Here is a 21,050-nt window from a genome sequence, read left to right as displayed (position 1 = left end):
CAGACAGTGTTCAATGTAGCTGAAGTACGCCATGCAGCATGCACAGCGCTCACTCCCGTCTGTCTGATTGACAGGCAGGGAGCTGCACTGTGCTCGTCAGTGTCCAGCCTGCACTTTGAGAGTTAGGACTCATGCATGAGTCTGAACTCTATGAGAGACTTGCGGCCGGGACATGTAGGGGCACACCTAGTGGTCAGTTTTTACTAGTCAAAATAAATATATATATATATTTTTTTAATGACATGGTATTAGAAAATTGTTTCCAATACAGTAATTAACAACATATAAAAAGTTTTTGTGATGACAGGTGCTCTTTAAACATAATGCAGATGTAAAGAGAGCAGAAGACTAGGCTATATACACTGCTCAAAAAAATAAAGGGAACACTTAAACAACACAATGTAACTCCAAGTCAATCACACATCTGTGATATCACACTGTCCACTCAGGAAGCAACACTGATTGACAATCAATTTCCCATGCTGTTGTGTAAATGGAACAGACAACAGGTGGACATTATAGGCAATTAGCAAGACACCACACACACAAATAAAGAAGTGGTTCTACAGGTGGTGATCACAGACCACTTCTCAGTTCCTATGCTTCCTGACTGATGTTTTGGTCACTTTTGAATGCTAGCGGTACCTTCACTAGTGGTAGCGTGAGACGGAGTCTACCTCCCACAAAAGTGGCTCAGGTAGCGCAGCTCATACAGGATGGCACATCAATGCGAGCTGTGGCAAGAAGGTTTGCTGTGTATCAGCATAATGTCCAGAGCATGGAGGCGCTACCAGGAGACAGGCCAGTACATCAGGAGACATGGAGGAGGGCAACAACCAAGCAGCAGGACCGCTATCTCCTCCTTTGTGCAAGGAGGAGTACTGCCAGAGCTCTGCAAAATGACCTCCAGCAGGCCACAAATGTGCATGTGTCCACTCAAATGACCAGAAACAGACTCCATGAGGGTGGTATGAGGGCCCGACGTCCACAGGTGGGGGTTGGGCTTACAGGCCAACACCGTGCAGAACGTTTGGCATTTGCCAGAGAACACCAAGATTGGCAAAATCACCACTAGCCCCTGTGCTCTTCACAGATGAAAGCAGGTTCACACTGAGCACATGTGACAGACATGACAGAGTCTGGAGACACCGCGGAGAATGTTCTGCTGCCTGCAACATCCTCCAGCATGACCGGTTTGGCGGTGGGTCAGTAATGGTGTGGGGTGGCATTTCTTTGGGGGGGCACGCAGCCCTCCATGTGCTTACCAGAGGTAGCCTGACTGCCATTAGGTACCGAGATTAGATTCTCAGTCCACTTGTGAGACCATATGCTTGTGCGGTTGGCCCTGGGTTCTTCCTAATGCAAGACAATGCTAGATCTCATGTGGCTGGAGTTTGTCAGCAGTTCCTGCAAGAGGAAGGCATTGATGCTATGGACTATCCCGCCTGTTCCCCACACCTGAATCCGATTGAGCACATTTGGGACATCATGTCTCGCTCCATCCATCAACGCCACGATGCACCACAGACTGTCCAGGGGTTGGCAAATGCTTTAGTCCAGGTCTTGGAGGACATCCCTCAGGAGACCATCCGCCACCTCATCAGGAGCATGCCCAGGCATTGTAGGGAGGTCATACGGGCACGTGGAGGCCACACACACTACTGAGCCTCATTTTTACTTGTTTTAGGGACATTACATCAAAGTTGGATGAGCCTGTAGTGTGGTTTTCCACTGTGATTTTGAGTGTTACTCCATATCCAGACCTCCATGGGTTGATAAATTTGATTTCCATTGATAATTTTTGTGTGATTTTGTTGTCAGCACATTCAGCTATATAAAGACGAAACTATTTCATACGATTAGTTCATTCATTCAGATCTAGGATGTGTTATCTTAGTGTTCCCTTTATTTTTTTGAGCAGTGTAGTAACTTCCTATTTTCCTGTGGTGGAAAAGCAACACAACACTTGCAAGCTTTGCCAATGGTTTTTAGATAAACCAAGAGTTTTTTTTATATTATCACGATACATACAGTAATAGTCAATGTAAAATTCTGGTGCTCCCTATAGTCAGAGAGAACACAGCCTGCTACGAGCCACAGACATGGGCTGACAGATAATGTGGCAATAAAACAGATCATACATTTTGTAAAGCTGAGGGCCTCTTTGACACTTGAGCCTGGGACAAAAACTTTATTATATGATTTATGAAGAGACCACCAGCTTTACAAAAGGCATAATCTATTTTATGCCTTATCTGTCAGCCAATGTCTGCAGTTCATAGCATTGATGGGCTGACCGTTTCCCTTTAATTTGGACCCATTAACCCCTTAACGACCACGGACGTAAATGTACGTCCTGGTTTGGCAGTACTTCGCGCACCAGGACGTACATTTACATCCTGTGTATGACTGCGAGCATCGGAGCGGTGCTCGCGTCATACACGGCAGGTTCCGGCTGGTAGCAGCAGCCGAGGACCCGCCGGTAATGGCCGACATCCGCGATCGCGCCCCTCAGATGCCGTGATCTGTACAGATCACGGCGTCTGCGGCAATGCGCATGTTAAAATGGATGAACGGATCGCCTGCAGCGCTGCCGCCGTGATCCGATCATTTGTAATGGCGGACGGAGGTCCCCTCACCTGCCTCTGTCCGTCTCCCGGCATCTCCTTCTCTGGTCTGAGATCGAGCAGACCAGAGCAGGAGATAGGCGATAATACTCATCAGTGCTATGTCCTATGCATAGCACTGAACCGTATTAGCAATCAAATGATTGCTATAGATAGTCCCCTAAGGGGACATAAAAAGTGTAAAAAAAAAAGTTAAGAAATTTGAAAAATCCCCTCCCCCAATATAAAGGGTAAAAAAAAATTGATCCCGTACGGTGAACGGCGTGAACGTAAAAGTAAAAAAAAACGCAAAATTGCTGCTTTTTTGTCACATTTTCATTTAAAAAAAAATAAAAAATGAATAAAAGTTTTTTAAACACAAATGTGGTATCAATAAAAAGTACAGATCATGGCACAAAAAATGAGCCCTCATACCGCCGCTTATACGGAAAAATGAAAAAGTTATAGGTCATCAAAATAGAAGGATTTTAAACATACCAATTTGGTTAAAAAGTTAGCAATTTTTTTTAAGCGCAACAATAATAGAAAAGTATATGATCATGGGTATCATTTTAATAGTATTGATCCACAGAATAAAGAACACGTCATTTTTACCGTAAATTGTACGGCGTGAAAACGAAACCTTCCAAAATTAGCTAAATTGCAGTTTTCTTTTTAATTTCCCCACACAAATAGTATTCTTTTGGTTGCGCCATACATTTTATGATATAATGAGTGATGTCATTACGCAGGACAACTGGTTGTGCAAAAAACAAGCCCTCATACTAGTCTGTGGATAAAAATATAAAAGAGTTACGATTTTTAGAAGACGAGGAGGAAAAAACGAAAATGCAAAAATAAAATTGGCCTGGTCCTTAAAGGGGTACTCCGGTGGTCAACGTGTTTTTCCGTTTTTGACTTACCCTATTTGTTTTGTTTCATTTCTATTCTTGTTGTTTAGGCGACTCTATTTGGGGCGGCTCCTTTTTTTTTGTTTGTTTGTTCCGCCCTTTACCCATCCTACTATTTTCCCGGGTCAGCCCCCTTATACACAGCACACTAATATAATCAGCCCTGGTTGGGATACACTGGCATACACACACAAAAGGGACTACAACTCCCAGCATGTGTCATTCAGGAGTCTTCAGTCTGTGGTATAACACCCACATGCTGCCTCTGTAGTCTCCTGGGTGGTGTATTCGACCACACCTTTGTAGGGCATATACCAGTGTTTCCCAACCAGGGTGCCTCCAGGTGTTGTAAAACTACAACTCCCAGCATGCCCTGACAGCCTTTGGGCATGCTAGGAGTTGTAGTTTTGCAACAGCTGGAGGCACACTGGTTGGGAAACACTGGTGTAACATGATCTGTATGCTGAATAGGCTAGAACAGTGTTTCCCAACCAGTGTGCCTCCAGCTGTTGCAAATCTACAACTCCCAGCATGCCCAAAGTCTGTCAGGGCATGCTGGGAGTTGTAGTTTTGCAACAGCTGGAGGCACACTGGTTTGTAAACACTAGCATACACACACACAACAGGAACTACAACTCCCAGCATGTGTCATTCAGTAGTCCCCCTTCACATATAGGGGGAGATTTATCAAAACCTGTGCAGAGGAAAACTTGCCCAGTTGCTCATAGCAACCAATCATCTTGCTGCTTTCATTTTTATGAAGGCCTGTGAAAAATGAAAGAAGCCATCTGATTGGTTGCTATGAGCAACTAGGCAAGTTTTCCTCTGCACAGGTTTTGATAAATCTCCCCCATAGAGATCATTCCCAGTATGAGATTTATTCCCCTGCAGTCCACACACCCCCAGCCCGTGCACCTTCTCATCCTCCCCTTCACTTATCTTCTCTGTGAGGTCCTTCTCCTGTGCAGACCTGTGTCCTTAGAATACAGAGCAGGGGGGAGGGGAGGTGAGGAGCTGTGTTCTGATGATGAGCTGAGGGGGCGTGGCTTATTTTTCTCTTGCAGACAGAGAAAAAAAAAAAAGCTGTGACATCTTGTCCACAACAGACTCAGAACTGTGGACAACAGTAAAAGAAAACCCTCTGAACTACAGAACTTCCTGCCCAACAAACAGGTAAGAAAAACACATACATGCGGCCAAAACATATAACACATGTATATTGCAAAAAAACAAAACTTACAAAGAAGATGCCATATAGTCAAAAAAAATTAACCACCAGAGTAGTAAGGTCAAAATGGGCTTGGTCCTTAAGGGGTTAATGCTTTTGAACACATCTGAAGTATTGCAAGCTGTTATACTTTTCTATTTAGGGGCTAGGGATAAATATGCATCTGTTAGGATAACAGAATAGGTGTGCAATAGTCACAGCAGATCTTTCACTTGAATATAATATCCTATGTAAGCCTAAAATTTTAATAAACATGGCAAAAAGGCACAAATTATAATGCTGACGGTGCACGCCAACCAGGTTGAGATGCCACACTGCTAGGACACCGCCAAGTTACCCATCATGGGTGCACTGTCACTGTCTGATCTTCTTTCTGATTGTGCCTCAGCCTTTCCTGCTCCTCTTGTGGCTTCCTGGACAAAAAAACTGAGACAAAGATTGTGTACTCAAAATCAGTCCCAAACCAATGGTCACTTTTTCAGAAAGTCACACCCACTAAACTTTACCAAATTTTGATTGCTTAGTGTTTTTAGAAAAGGTTTTGCATGTACAGTATGCAACTCTGTTGTTATAGTGTTTGACATAAGCATGATTCTTGATTCTGTCTCTCATTATTCCTCTGTACCATGTTGCCTTTTCTGTGGGAATTCTATAACATATTGGGATGCAGATTTGAAAATCCGTGAAATTTGTGCACAGCTTTTCTTCTGCATGTGCCATTTATGTAGCATACTTTTCTGAAAATCTGTTGAACAGGTACTAAATTGTCACAGAATGAATTGTTCTAGGATTTTCTACAGCTGTTTTGGATTAAGTTTGAATTCATGTTCACATAGTGCGCTTGTATCATGTTTTGTTGTTGTGCATTTACAGAAACAACAAAGTGTGAACGCAACCTAATGCATGTGCGATTTAATTCTGCACCTCCCTAGTATGTGACCACTGGTTGCATTTGGCATCTCACCGCTACAGGAATTGATATGGCCTGTGGTCAAGTTCACGTGCAACACCTCTTTACGCTTGATATAAACTGATGTAAACAAGGTGTGTAATTAATGGAATAACCTGACAAGCAATTGCTTTCCACAATTAGTCTTGGCTTTGGCAACTCTGGATAGCAGAATAGAGGGGGATGCAGATTGTTGTCATTCATCCCCTATATCAGCATCTGAATTTTGCTGCTGTTTATCCCCAGGTTGCAGAGTAGACACTGACCAATGGAGCTGATAGGTGACAGGGAAACAAAATAGCCAATGGTCAATAGTGAGTAAAAGGAATAAACAGTGGCTGTTACTGAGGCAACAGTGGCTGTTACTGAGACATAATTTAATGAAAGTAATCACTGGGACATAGCCATACCAGGGTGCTATTTATACTGAAGAGACAGAGAAGGCAAGAAAGGGGGAGGGGTGGCCCTTTATGTGAAAGATAGCATAAAGATAGTATAAAATCTAATCCGACTTATACACAGTCATTACCAACCTGCCCCCCTGAGTCATGGTTGAGGAGAAAGCTATGTGGCACCTTCAAATGTGGAGGGAATTGTATAGCATGCCCGTACATGGAAAGATCTAAAATCTTTAGGAGCGATCACACAGGAATGGAGTTTAAAATCAGGGACTTTGCCAACTGCAAAACATCAAATGTAGTGTATCTCTGTAAATGTCCCTGTCCCCAAAGCTACGTGGGTAAAACCACACGTGAGTTGAGACGGAGAATAGGTGAACATCTGGGGGACATCAGACACCGTCGTGAAACACCAGTATCAAGGCATGTCTGGGACATACATAATGGCAACCCGGAAGTCTTGAAATTTCAAGTAATTGAAGTAATTTGAGTAGGAAACAGAAGGGAAAATGTTGATAGAAAGGTACTCAGGAAAGAAACAGAGTGGATGTATCGACTAAAAACGGTGAATCCCTACGTTCTGAATGAAAATCTTAATTTCTCGGCGTTTATTGAGTAAATATATTGGTCCGATTGGGATGATTAACAACACGAGAGATATGAAAATATCTTATCGATATCTTCCAGGGTGGATACCGTATAGGGACTCCACATGCTATCTATAATTTACTAAGTCAAAATTATTTCAATACATATTGATTGGAAAATTGTGGAATGTGACAAATTGGGCTGTGGTGTAGGGTCTGCTGTGACTATCCCTTTAATTTCATTAGAATCCCCTTCTTTAGGACCATCACTTAATAAGAGCAGGGACTGTCACCGTGGTTGAGGCCACCCTATTAAGGAGGTGGGTTCCTCAAAAGGCAGGGACAGAAGTGTGGGAACAGCCGTTTAGGGAGGGCATGTCTGTCTCCGGCCTTTGTTTTTCTATTTCCATCTTAACTTGCCTTCCTTATTGTATTATCCTGATCAACATACACTTCAGACATGAAGAAACATGGTGAATTATTCAATCATAATATAGGACATACAATTGAGCAGTATCTGTTTCCTGACAATATACATCCTTGTAGGTATTGTTTATTCAATATATGTTCTTCATTTTTCTTCCTTAACAATAGGGTACATATCCCTACTATAAGTGACCCTAGACGATCCCTAGTGGGATTAACTATCACCTCCCTAGTACTTATTATTTTTATGATCGATACCCTCTGGCCAAATTCTATCAATTTAGATTCGCCAATAGCCCTGTCCGTCCTTTCACAACTAGTTCAACTAAGCAGGTCACCTGCTGAATTGTTATGGTTATGAGGAATAGGTAGTAGAGCCTTTTAGCTCTGTTAGGTGGTATGTCACGGGTAACCATAGCAACGAGGCGCCTTCTGTTTGAGCTGCCCTAATGCATCACATGATGATCATGTGACTACCCACGTCATCATATCGAGCCATCATCTGTGCTCGGTATGATGTAAATGGACTGTCAAAATAGATGTTTGTTCATCGCTACCATACCCTTATGGTAAACGCGGTGACTAACCGAAATACAGTGCGAATATTATCATAGCATCTATGCGCGGTGCCGCACGTACTGAGACCGGAAGGGACTTTGATGTCACCGGAAGTACCCTGCGGCATCTGCCGGGAGACGGAGAGCATTTAAACCAGACTATGCAGGACAGACGGCTCAGCTGTTTGAACCTACAGCCGACCGGGGCGTTGACTGGGCGCAACTGTATTTTCTCTGTGACCACTATAGGAGTGTGGTATGTACGAGAATCTTAGTCTATTGTGATAGTATATCCTTATGGAATATTCTTTATACAATCACTTACACTATTCCTCCTTCATGCAGGTAGATCAGTGCTTATTATGGGCCAGCTATGACTCATGACACTAGTCCTTATCTATGGGACATTGTCTTTGCATGTTCCTTGATAAACCCCTCATCTAGGGGGGAAACGCGTCGGAACGGAACTAATGGACCATAAACTGTAAAGTAGATTCTTTGTTTATTTATTCACATTTTTTCTACACATGAGGTGAATGTGGACTGTGTATCTACTTAATGGTGAGTATAACCCAGTGTTGCCAAACACAAGATTTTGCTATCTACAGAAAAGGACGTGGTGTTATAAATATATCACGCTAGTGTTTTGTTGGCAAACTGAGGAACCTGATTGTGACGTTCTTTTTTTTGTCCGTCTATCCTGGGGGACAATGATAGATCACTTTCTCACCATATATATGATTACTGTAAATGTTAGTCAATATTGACTCCTTTTGCTATATATATAACAGTTATTGACTTATCAGTGGTCCATCACCTCTATATTATTATTTATTTATCATTTTTTGGTGTTCACGAGTGAATATCACAATCTGGTGAAAAGATTTTAATGTATACCAATAAAAAACAGTTTTAAATACCATTTAGGAAAAAGGCTTTAAATAGAGCTGTGAGTTATATTATAAGTGATCCTTTAACCCCTTAAGGACCGGAGGTTTTTCCGTTTTTGCATTTTCGTTTTTTGCTCCTTGCCTTTAAAAAATCATAACTCTTTCAAATTTACACCTAAAAATCCATATGATGGCTTATTTTTTGCGCCACCAATTCTACTTTGTAATGACGTCAGTCATTTTGCCCAAAAATCTATGGTGAAGCGGGAAAAAAAATCATTGTGCGACAAAATTGAAAAAAAAAACGCTGTTTTGTAACTTTTGGGGGCTTCCGTTTCTACTTAGTACATTTTTCGGTAAAAATGACACCTGATATGTATTCTGTAGGTCCATACGATTAAAATGATACCCTACTTATATAGGTTTGATTTTGTCGGACTTCTGGAAAAAATCATAACTACATGCAGGAAAATTAATACGTTTAAAATTGTCATCTTCTGACCCCTATAACTTTTTTATTTTTCCGTGTATGGGGCGGTATGAGGGCTCATTTTTTGCGCCGTGATCTGAAGTTTTTAACGGTACCATTTTTGCATTGATAGGACTTATTGATCACTTTTTATTCATTTTTAAATGATATAAAAAGTGACCAAAAATGCACTATTTTGGACTTTGGAATTTTTTTGCGCGCACGCCATTGACCGAGCGGTTTAATTAATGATATATTTTTATAATTCGGACATTTCCGCACGCGGTGATACCACATATGTTTATTTTTATTTTTATTTACACTGTGTTTTTTTTTTTATTGGAAAAGGGGGGTGATTCAAACTTTTAATAGGGGAGGAGTTAAATGATCTTTATTCACTTTTTTTTTGCACTTTTTTTTTGCAGTGTTATAGGTCCCATAGGGACCTATAACACTGCACACACTGATCTTCTATGTTGATCACTGGTTTCTCATAAGAAACCAGTGATCAACGATTCTGCCGGATGACTGCTCATGCCTGGATCTCAGGCACTGAGCAGTCATTCGGCGATCGGACAGCGAGGAGGCAGGTAGGGGCCCTCCCGCTGTCCTGTCAGCTGTTCGGGATGCCGCGATTTCACCGCGGCTATCCCGAACAGCCCACTGAGCTAGCCGGGATGCTTTCGGTTTCACTTTAGACGCGGCGTTCAACTTTGAACGCCGCGTCTAAAGGGTTAATAGCGCGCGGCACAGCGATCAATGCCGCGCGCTATTAGCCACGGGTCCCGGCCGTTGTTAGAGGCCGGGCCCGACCCGCTATGACGCGGGGCCACGCCGTGGCCCCGCGTTATAGATCGGGAGTGGACACATGACGTTCCAGTACGTCATGTGTCCTTAAGGGGTTAAGTTATTACCGTATTTATCGGGGTATACCACGCACCGGCCTATAACACGCACCCTCATTTTACCAAGGATATTTGGGTAAAAAAAGTTTTTTACCCAAATATCCATGGTAAAATGAGGGTGCGTGTGTGTGCATGTATACCCCGATACACCCCCAGGAAAGGCAGGGGGACAGAGGCCGTCGCTGCCCGCTTCTCTCCCCCTGCCTTTCCTGGGGTTTAGAGTCCTACTGCCGGCCCTTCTCACCCCCTGGTTATCAGCGCCGCTGCCCGTTCTGTCCCCCTGACTATCGGTACCGGCGCCCCATTGCCGGTGCCGATAGCCAGGGGGAGAGAAGCGGCGCCGACAGCCAGGGGGAGAGAAGGGGCAGCGGCACCCATTGCCGGCGCCGCTGCCCCGTTGCCTCCCCCCATCCTCGGTGGCATAATTACCTAGGTCGGGTCCGCGCTGCTCCAGGCCTCCGGCGTGCGTCCCCTGCGTCGTTGCTATGCACGGTGCGGCGCACTGACGTCATGCGCCGCGCCGTGCAGCGCATAGCAACGACGAAGGGGACGCACGCCGGAGGCCTACAGCAGCGCGGACCCGACCCAGGTAATTATGCCACCGGGGATGGGGGAGGCAACGGGGCAGCGGCGCCAGCAATGGGTGCCGCTGCCCCTTCTCTGCACCGGTACCGATAGTCAGGGGGACAGAACGGGCAGCGGTGCCGATAACCAGGGGGTGAGAAGGGCTGGCAGCAGGGCTCTAGACCCCAGGGAAGGCAGGGGGAGAGAAGCGGGCAGCGACGGCCTCTCTCCCCCTGCCTTTCCTGGGGCGGTATCGGCGTATAACACGCACATAGACTTTAGGCTAAAAAAATTTAGCCTAAAAAGTGCGTGTTATACGCCGATAAATACGGTATTTAGAAAGTGCTGCATTTTCTGAGTGGCAGGAGCAAGCATAAATGGAGCTCCTAATTTTGACCAGCAAAAGGAAGAGAAGGAAGAACCCTAACCTAAATTTTAGGTTTATTAAAATTTTACTGTGCTGTTCAGTCTTGATCATTAATGGTCACCATGTCCTATTAGCAGTGGCAGAATTATACCAATTTAGTATGTTGCTAATAAACTACTAATTTCCCATGTATCTCTGCTTTTGAGAAACAGTTTACTTTCCAGGAATGTCTTTTTACTAGCGGTCTGCTCCGCCACAGTGTAACAGTATCTTGTTATTGAAAGAAAACAATGTGTCTGATTCCGATACCTCGAGAAACAAAGAGAAAGATCATTTACAGAGAACAAAGGAGCACACAAAGGCCAAGCACCACATGAATACAGGTACATGGTGTGCAGGTTGAGAACTGACTCTTTCTGACTATTGCACTGGATTGTGCTACACAGCAGTGGTGTTACAATCAGCCATAAGCTAAAGCCACATTAATTTCATAAGAAGTACAGACAGTTGGCACTCACCATTTCTTCTTGAACTTATTTTACACATACATACAGTGGGGATCAAAAGTTTGGGCACCCTAGGTAAGAAATTGTATTAACGTGCATAAAGAAGCCAAGGAAAGATGGAAAAATCTCCAAAAGGCATCAAATTACAGATTAGACATTCTTATAATATGTCAACAAAAGTTAGATTTTATTTCCATCATTTACACATTCAAAATAACAGAAAACAAAAAAAGGTGTCTGCAAAAGTTTGGGCACCCTGCAGAATTTATAGCATGCACTGCTCCCTTTGCAAAGCTGAGTCCTGCCAGTCTCATGGATTGTTCTCAATCATCATCTGGGAAGACCAGGTGATGTCAATCTCAAAGGTTTTAAATGCCCAGACTCATCTGACCTTGCCCCAACAATCAGCACCATGGGTTCTTCTAAGCAGTTGTCTAGAAATCTAAAACTGAAAATAGTTGACGCTCACAAAGCTGGAGAAGGCTATAAGAAGATAGCAAAACGTTTTCAGATGTCAATATCGTCTGTTCGGAATGTAATTAAGAAATGGCAGTCATCAGGAACAGTGGAAGTTAAAGCAAGATCTGGAAGACCAAGAAAAATATCAGACAGAGCAGCTCGCAGGATTGTGAGAAAAACTATTCAAAACCCACGTTTGACTGCACAAGCCCTCCAGAAAGATCTGGCAGACAGGAGTTGTGGTACACTATTCCACTATAAAGAGATACTTGTACAAATATGGTCTTCATGGAAGAGTCATCAGAAGGAAACCTCTTCTACGTCCTCACCACAAAAATCAGCATTTGAACTTTGCAAATGAACATATAGACAATCCTGATGCATTTTCGAAACAAGTTCTGTGGACCGATGAGGTTAAAATTGAACTTTTTGGTTGGAATGAGCAAAGGTACGTTTGGAGAAGAAGGGGAACAGAATTTAATGAAAAGAACCTCTGTCCAACTGTTAAGCATGGGAGTGGATCAATCATGCTTTGATGCCTTTTGGAGATTTTTCCATCTTTCCTTGACTTCTTAATGCACATTACCGTAATACAAATTTTTATCTGGGGTGCCCAAACTTTTGATCCCCATTGTATTATGGGGTGGACAGATATAGGGGGTACAGTAAGGCACATTAAGAGATCTAAAAGTTGATGGCAGAAAGGATCTGGCTGGCTTATGTTATCTTCTCACCATAAATTTATGACTTTATACTGTTCTTTGCATAAGCTCTGATTCACATCTCCCTATTTTGATCTTAGTTTTTTTTTCTATCCCCGTCTTTTGAAATCCATAATCCTTTTTTTTATCTGCTGATGTATGTGTAACAGGGCCAACATTATTATACATTTATTTAGTCCCAGCATAAGATGATCAGTGGTATAAAATGCTATAGTACTTCTGCATTGCAGCGTATAATACATGGCTGTTGCAGCAGAGTGTCATTTCCAATGGTTTGCTAACCCCTTGATGGCAGTAACAAACATACCGTATATGCCGGCGTATAAGACGACTTGGCGTATAAGATGACTCCCAACTTTTACAGTTAAAATATAGAGTTTGGGATATACTCGCCATATAAGACTACCCCTCCTACCCCGATGTACGGTACCTTGTAGTTCCCCCCACATTAGGTAGGCATCATGTTCCCCCACATTAGGTAGGCAGTATAGTTCCCCCACATTAGGTAGGCAGTATAGTTCCCCCCACATTAGGTAGGCAGTATAGTTCCCCCCACATTAGGTCGGCAGTTCCCCCACATTAGGTTGGCAGTTCCCCCAGAATAGTAGGCAGCTCCCCCACAATAGGGCGGGAGTTACCCCACATTAGGTCAGCAGCTCCCCCACATTAGTAGGCAGCTCCCCCACATTTGTAGGCAGCTCCCCCCACATTAGGTCAGCAGTTCCCCCACAATAGTAGGCATCTCCCCCCACATTTGTAGGCAATTCCCCCACATTAGGTCAGCCTTTTCCCTACAATAGTAGGCAGTTCCCCCACAATAATAGGCAGCTCCCCCCACATTTGTAGGCAACTCCCCCCTTCAATTGTAGGCAGCTCCCCCCACATTAGGTCAGCAGTTCCCACACAATAGTAGGCAGCTCCCCCAACAGACATACAGCTTCCAGCCATATACAGTGTATGGCTGCAGGCTGTATGTCTGTACTGGTCTTCCCCCACAGTGTTCCGATCACCGCTCCTCCGGCCCCGGTCACCATCTACTGCTATGGCCTATGGACCATAGCAGTAGGTGCCGGGACCGGGGAGCGGTGACCGGATCACTTAAGATAGAACGGCCGGTCACTCACCAGGCCCCGGTCGGCGCACGTCCTCCTGCGGTCCTCCTGGTCCTGCGCTCCTCTGCTTCTATGGTTGTAGGCATGTGACCTCACTGACGTCCCGTGCGTACAACCATAGAGACGGAGGACCAAAGGAGGATCGCAGGAGGACACGCGCCGCCGGGGAATGGTAAGTGACCGGCGGACATCCTTATGTCCCGAAAAGATTTTTCGGGACACAGGGATAAACGGCATAGGAATACCTACGATTATCTGCCCGGGCCGGCTCCCGTGTGTGGCTGCAGGCGGGGGCCGGCCAGAGCAAGTAAAAACTAATACTGTATACTAAAAACCAGGGGGCCTCCAGCTGTTTTAAAACTACAACTCCCAGCATGCCTGGACAGCCTTTGCCGTGCTGGGAGTTGTAGTTTCACAACAGCTGGAGGCTCCCTGGTTTTTAGTATACAGTATTAGTTTTTACTTGCTCTGGCCGGCCCCCGCCTGCAGCCACACACGGGAGCCCGCCTGGGCAGATAATCAGAAGTTTTCCTATCCCGGACCTCAATACCCGGCGTATAAGACGACCCCCGACTTTTCAGAAGAAAATTTGGGGTTAAAAAGTCGTCTTATTCGCCGGGATATACGGTATATATATAGTGGATGTCGTCTAGGAGTTACAAAAGCATTTTATCCATTTTTTTGTTCGTTCTCAGAATTGTACAGGGTGGGCCATTTATATGGGTACACCTTAATAAAATGGGAATGGTTGGTGATATTATCTTCCTGTTTGAGGCACATTAGTATATGTGAGGGGGGGAAACTTTTCAAGATGGGTTGTGACCATGGCGGACATTTTGAAGTCGGCCATTTTGAATCCAACTTTTGTTTTTTCAATAGGAAGAGGGTCATGTGACACATCAAACTTATTGGGAATTTCACAAGAAACCAAAGATGTGCTTGGTTTTAACGTAACTTTATTCTTTCATGAGTTATTCACAAGTTTCTGACCACTTGTGACAAATGTGTTCAATGTGCTGCCCATTGTGTTGGATTGTCAATGAAACCCTCTTCACATACAGATAGCAACACCGCAGGAGAAATGCTAGCACAGGCTTCCAGTATCCGTAGTTTCAGGTGCTGCAGAATGGGCAAAACAAAAATTGGAACAGGACCCTCAGTTTGCGCAGATTTTGTTCAGTGATGAGGCAAACTTTTGTGTGAATGGTGAAGTTAACAAACAAAACCACCGCTATTGGTCTGACACTATCCCACATTGGATTGATCCCTCCAAGACTGTTGGAACACAAAAATTGATGGTATGGTGTGGTAAATGGGGTACAAAGATAGTGGGGCCATTCTTCATCAATGGAAACCACACGGCCACTGGATGTGCGAAATTGCTACACGATGATGTGTTTCCTTCTTTATGCACTGAAGCTGGCACGTTCCCTTAGTTTTTCCAGCAAGATGGTGCACCACCACATTATGGGTGTCAGGTCCGAGCATTCCTAGATGAACAGTTTCCTGGAAAGTGGATTGGTCGTCGTGGGCCAGTTGAATGGCCCCCAAGGTCTCCCGATCTGACCCCCTTAGACTTTTATTTTTGGGGTCATCTGAAGGCAATTGTCTATGCTGTGAAGATACAAGATGTGCAGCACCTGAAACTACGGATACTGGAAGCCTGTGCTAGCATTTCTCCTGAGGTGTTGCTATCAGTATGTGAAGAGTGGGAGAAGAGGGTTGCATTAAAGGAGTAGTCCAGTGGTGACTCAGTGGTTTACAACTTATCCCCTATCTTAAGGATAGGGGAAAAGTTGCAGATCGCGGGGGGTCCGACCCCTGGGGCCCCCCGCGATCTCCTGTACGAAGCCTCGACAGCCCGCGGGAAGGGGGCGTGTCGACCTCCGCACGAAGCGACGGCCGACACGCCCCCTCAATACAACTCTATGGCAGAGCCGAAGCGCTGCCTTCGGCAATCTCTGGCTCTGCCATTGAGATGTATTGAGGGGGCGTGTCGGCCGCCGCCTCGTGCAGGGGTCGAAACCCGCTATCTCGGCGGAGAGCCGGGGCCCCGTACAGAGAGATCGCGGGGGGCCCCAGCGGTCGGACCCCCGCGATCTCAAACTTATCCCCTATCCTTAGGATAGGGGATAAGTTTTTCACCACTGGACTACCCCTTTAACAATCCAACACAATGGGCAGCACATTGAACACATTTTATAAGTGGTCAGAAACTTGTAAATAACTCATGAAAGAATAAAGTTGCGTTAAAACCAAGCACATCATTGTTTTTCTTGGGAATTTCCCAATAAGTTTGATGTGTCACATGACCCTCTTCCTATTGAAAAAACAAAAGTTGGATTCAAAATGGCCGACTTCAAAATGGCCGCAATGGCCACCACCCATCTTGAAAAGTTTCCCCCCTCACATATACTACTGTGCCACAAACAGGAAGTTAATATCACCAACCATTCCCATTTTATTAAGGTGTATCCATAAAAATGACGTCAGTGAAGAAGCATTAAAAAGCTATAGAGAAAAAAGTAATCTATGCAAAAAAACAGATAAATGCCGCAAAAATAGAGACAGAAAGACTCATTGCCCAAGAGAGTAAAGCTAACCCCAAAATGTTCTTTAAATAGCAAAAAGGTAAAAAATGAAAGTGTTGGCCCTTTAAAAATGATAAGGAAGAAATTATAAACAGGGATCAGGAAAAAGCTAATATATTAAATTCTTCTCCACTGTATTCACCAAGGAAAATGAAATGCCAGGTGAAATACAGCGAGATAAGGTAAACTTCCCAGTACAGGTCACCTGTCTAACCCAGGAAGAAGTACAGTGCCGCCTAAAAAAAATCAAAATAGACAAATCCTCAGGTCCAGATGGCATTCACCCCCGTGTTCTGAAGGAATCAAGTAATTTAATAGACAAACCCCTATTTTTAATATTCAGGGACTGTATAGTAACAGGGACTGTTCCCCAGGACTGGCGCATGGCAAATGTGGTGCCAATATTTAAAAAGGGGTCAAAAGGCGACCCCGGGAATTATAGACCTGTTAGTTAAACCTCTGTTGTATGTAAATTGTTTGAGGGTTTTCTAACACATTGCTATTTTGAAATATCTTAATAAAAATAAATGTATGACTCCATATCAGCATGGCTTTATGAGGGATCGGTCCTATCAAACTAACCTGATCAGATTTTATGAGGTCGTATATCTGGATTTTTCCAAAGCATCTGATTCGGTGCCACATAAAAGGTCGGTGAATAAAATGAGAAAGATTGGGCTGGGGGAGAATGTGCGTAAGTGGGTAAGTAACTGGCTCAGTGATAGGAAACAGAGGGTGGTTATTAACCCCTTAAGGACTCAGCCCATTTTGGCCTTAAGGACTCAGACAATTTAATTTTTACGTTTTCATTTTTTCCTCCTTGCCTTCTAAAAATCATAACTCTTTTATATTTTCATCCACAGACTAGTATGAGGGCTTGTTTTTTGCGCGACCAGTTGTCCTTTGTAATGACATCACTCATTATATCATAAAATGTATGGCGCAACCAAAAAACACTATTTTTGTGGGGAAATTAAAACGAAAAACGCAATTTTGCTAATTTTGGAAGGTTTCGTTTTCACGCCGTACAATTTCTGGTAAAAATGACATGTGTTCTTTATTCTGAGGGTCAATACGATTAAAATGATACCCATTATTATATACTTTTATATTATTGTTGCGCTTAAAAAAAATCACAAACTTTTTAACCAAATTAGTACGTTTATAATCCCTTTATTTTGATGACCTCTAACTTTTTTATTTTTCCGTATAAGCGGCGGTATGGGGGCTCATTTTTTGCGCCATGATCTGTACTTTTTTTTGATACCACATTTGTATATAAAAAACTTTTAATACATTTTTTATAATTTTTTTTTAAATAAAATGTATTAAAAAAGTAGGAATTTTGGACTTTTTTAATTTTTTTTCGTTCACGCCGTTCACCGTACGGGATCATTAACATTTTATTTTAATAGTTCGGACATTTACGCACGCGGCGATACCAAATATGTCTATAAAAAATGTTTTTTACGCTTTTTGGGGGTAAAATAGGAAAAACCGGACGTTTTACTTTTTTATTGGGGGAGGGGATTTTTCACTTTTTTTTTTACTTTTACTTTTACATTTTTTTACATTTTTTTTTTACACTTGAATAGTCCCCATAGGGGACTATTCATAGCAATACCATGATTGCTAATACTGATCTGTTCTATGTATAGGACATAGAACAGATCAGTATTATCGGTCATCTCCTGCTCTGGTCTGCTCGATCACAGACCAGAGCAGGAGACGCCGGGAGCCACACGGAGGAAGGTGAGGGGACCTCCGTGCGGCGTTATGAATGATCGGATCCCCGCAGCAGCGCTGCGGGCGATCCGATCGTTCATTTTAATCACGAACTGCCGCAGATGCCGGGATCTGTATTGATCCCGGCACCTGAGGGGTTAATGGCGGACGCCCGCGAGATCGCGGGCGTCGGCCATTGCCGGCGGGTCCCTGGCTGCGATCAGCAGCCGGGATCAGCCGCGCATGACACGGGCATCGCTCCGATGCCCGCGGTTATGCACAGGACGTAAATGTACGTCCTGGTGCGTTAAGTACCACCTCACCAGGACGTACATTTACGTCCTGCGTCCTTAAGGGGTTAATGGTACTTAGTCTGATTGGGTGACTGTTACTAGTGGGGTACCACAGGGGTCAGTCTTGGGTCCTGTTCTATTTAATATATTCATTAATGACCTTATAGAGGGGTTGAATAGTAAAGTAGCAATCTTTGCAGATGATACTAAACTCTGTAAAGCGGTAAACACTATAGAGGACAATGAACTGTTACAAATGGATCTGAATAGGTTGGAGGTTTGGGCTGGGAAGTGGCAGATCAACACTGATAAATGTAAGGTAATGCACATGGGGAGGAAAAATCCTGGCTGGGATCATGTATTAAATGGGAGCACACTTGGGACGACTGACGTGAAAAAGGACTTGGGAGTCTTAGTTAACAGTAAATTTAGCTGTTGTGACCAGTGTCGGGCAGCTGCGGCCAAGGCACGCCCACGACAAGGAAATAATTTTACCGCTGTACAAATCACTAGTCAGACTACACATAGAATACTGTGTGACAGTACTGGGCACCAGTGTACAAGAAAGATATAGTGGAGCTGGAGAGGGTTCAAAGATGGGCAACCAGGGTAATACGGGGAATGGGAGAACTACAGTACCCAGAAAGATTATCAGAATTAGGGTTATTTAGTTTAGAGAAAAGAAGGCTTAAGGGCGGCCTAATAACTATGTATAAATATATCAGGGGATCTCTCCCATGATCTATTTATACCCAAGACTGCATCTATAACAAGGGGGCATCCTCTACATCTAGAGGAAAAAAGGTTTCTACACCAGCACAGACAGGGGTTCTTTACTGTAAGAGCAGTGAGACTGTGTAATTCTCTGCCTGAGGAGGTGGTCATGGTGAACTCTGTAAAAGAGTTCAAAAGGGGTCTGGATGCATTTTTGGAGAATAATAACATCACCGGTTATGTATACTAGATTTATAGGGACAGAACGTTGATTCAGGGATTTGTTCTGACTGCCATATTTGGAGTCGGGAAGGAATTTTTACCTCTAGTATGAGGGTTTTTGCCTTCCTCTGGATCAACTCAGTAGGGACTCATTAGGGTTATAGGTGGAACTTGATGGACTCTGGTCTTTTTTCAACCTTATGAACTATGTTACTATGTTACATGTGCAGAATGGGGTAGTACAGATCACAAAATGGCTTTACACCCTGGACCACCCTCTTAGGGATCATCTCAAGCAGAGGAGCATGACAGGAAGCAGATAGACACTGACATAGACACCACAGTAGTCACTTCTCAGTGTACAGAGCTCTGTAAAGGACTTGCAGAAGCAAATTCCTGCTCAAAAATCTGCCTTGTCCGAGATAAGGCGATCAAGGTATATGCAATCTTAGATGACCAAAGCAACAGGTCTTTAGCTAAATCCACCTTCTTCGACACCTTCAACATCATAGGGCCCAGTTCTCCCTACTCCTTAAGAACATGTGTAGGTACCGTTGAGATGGCGGGAAGGAAGATAACTGGGTAAAAGGTAGAGTTCATAGATGGTCAGACCTGCTTGTTCCTGCCAACCATACTGGAGTGTAATCACATTCCTGACAACCGTCTGAGATACCTACACCAGAGGTAGCAGCACACCACATCCACCAAAGGCGTATAGCTCACCTGATACTGGAACTGGACCTGGCAGCCCCAATAGTCTTACTCCTTGTAAGATATATACAACGAGTTCACAAGGCTAGAAGACAGATTAACGACCCTGAAAACGCTCCATACGCCCAGGGACTTAACCTAGGATAGGTCATCATAGGAGACATCTGTCTAGGAGGAACATACAAGCCGACCTCAGTCAACATTATGCTCACCAACACACTTGAAAATGGACATCCTTCCCTATTCCAGCCATGTCAGAGTAGTTTCCTGATAAAAGAATTGCCACATAGTGCTGCCGTGCCTTGTCCTTACATGGATCCCTCCTGTGAAGAGCATGCCTGCGATTGGTGAGCAAGATCACTTAGGGTGCACAGTTTTCCACAGGACAAGAGAAGACAACAGGGTCGTAATGTCCATAGAAGACAGGCGGTTCTTGGATATCATGGATCAAGGAATAGTAAAAGTCAAGTCAAAAACCTGGGTCGCACCTTTACTGTTTAGACCCCAGAGACGATGCTTACCTAACAATAAGGAACTTGTGTACAATCGATTTATCTCCCTCAAACACAAAGTTCAGAGGAACCCAGAGACGAAAGAACATTTCTTTACCTTCATGGAAAGAATATTCCAGAACAACCATGCAGAGATGGCTCCCACGCTCCAAGATTCAGAAGAGTGTTGGTACTTACCCATATTTGGTGTGTATCAGCCTAAAAAACCAGGACAGATAAGAGTAGTATTCGCCAAGTGCAAAGGTGTCTTGCTAAATGATGTCTCACTGTCTGGCCCAGACCTCAACAACAGACTTCTGGAGGTACTTCTACACTTCCACAGAGATTCTGTAGCATTTATGGCTGACATACGACAGATGTTCCACTGCCTCCTTGTCAAGGAAGAACACAAAAACTACTTGAGCTTCTTCTGGTACCCCAACGACTCCAATGAAGACATTGTAGAATACCAAATGAGAGAACACATTTTCGGAAACAGTCCTGTCATGTTACACATGCATGGTTTTCCTTTTTATCTTGTGTGTCCCTTCTCTCTCCCCTTCATTCTGTTCTCAGTTTTGACTCCTCCCATCCCTTCACACTTGTCTTTATGCTTCATCCTTCATATCATCCTCATGTACCTGTTA

The sequence above is a fragment of the Hyla sarda genome, chromosome 1, assembly GCF_029499605.1.
Source record: "Hyla sarda isolate aHylSar1 chromosome 1, aHylSar1.hap1, whole genome shotgun sequence".
Lineage (NCBI taxonomy): Eukaryota > Metazoa > Chordata > Amphibia > Anura > Hylidae > Hyla > Hyla sarda.
This window is presented reverse-complemented; position numbering follows the sequence as displayed.